We start from the raw sequence: 1,254 nt of genomic DNA on the forward strand, positions 1-1,254 counted from the left end.
TGCTGCTCGCCTTCGAAGAAGATCAGGCTGGAGGATTTCCTTCCAGCGCCGCAGGTCATCGACTATGAAAAGCGAGACCGGTGCGAAGTGAAGCTGTCATCTTTCGCAGATCGCACTTCGTTACGGCAGGTCGCCAACGTCTGCAAGGGCGCGCTCCAAATACGCACCGGTTTCCATGGCAACCAGCTGGCTTGGGCATTCGCTCGTTACGCCAGTGAAGAGGATGCGGCAGCCGCCGCGCGGGCTCTTCAGGGCACCGTCCTGGAAGGCTCCCGCATCAAGGCGTGGTACTGCGGCGACAAGTGGACGAGCCCAGAACGTCCCCCGCGGTACTTGTACGACACCCTGGACGTCCAGCGGTTGCCCAGGAAGTACAGGACGGTGGCGACGGTGGCCACCCTGTTCCCTACGGGTCGGGTGCTCATGGTCACCAACACGGGACACGCCAAGGTGAAGTTTCGCTCGGGCGCGGAACTCGTCGCGGCGGTGAAGAAGCGCGAATGTCAAGTCGTCGAGGGTCAAGAACTCAAGTTCGCCATCGCAGTCGTCTTCAGGAAAGGCTCGACCGGAATGAAGGATGGGGACGATGATGAGAGTGAAGTAGAAAGCTAGGGATAGCCGCGCTACTGGCGTAGGATGTACCACATCCCTCTGGTGCCAAGCGCATAATTCTCCGGGACAACTTCAAAATAAAACAAAATTTTTCGCACCCTTACAGATGAAGAAAAAATGTAGTGTCATTTGGTGATGAACTAGGCTCTCGTAAAGTAAAACAAAGACTGGTACTCCTTCCCTATGCTGCAGAAACGACGTGTTGATAAACGTATACCATCTCTAGCCTTTACCAAAATTAACGCTGACCTTTGTGTGACCGCCGAGTGCATTCGAACTTTGGAAAACTTAAGCTCAGTTGAGAGCAGCTGTTGTAGATACGCCAGTTGGTCTATAGTCTCAAATGCCTAACAAAAAGCGATAAAATCGGAGAGAAACAAGCAATAAAGGGGGGCATGAAGATGAGCTTTTTAGCTTCTAACTAAAGGAGATCAACCTGAGTGGGTAGGTGGCACTATGTTTCGCATCATCGTCCTCTCTGAAGACTCGTACGACAGGTACGCAAACTGCGCTAATAAACTCGCCTTAAGAGGACAATTGTAACATGTTAATTGTACTGTTAATGTAAAATCATTTAAATGACTTTCAGCAAACTCTTACCATGGACATGATTATCGTTGTTACTCATGTAGGCGACTGATC

Source organism: Rhipicephalus sanguineus, chromosome 10, assembly GCF_013339695.2.
Source record: "Rhipicephalus sanguineus isolate Rsan-2018 chromosome 10, BIME_Rsan_1.4, whole genome shotgun sequence".
Taxonomy (NCBI): domain Eukaryota; kingdom Metazoa; phylum Arthropoda; class Arachnida; order Ixodida; family Ixodidae; genus Rhipicephalus; species Rhipicephalus sanguineus.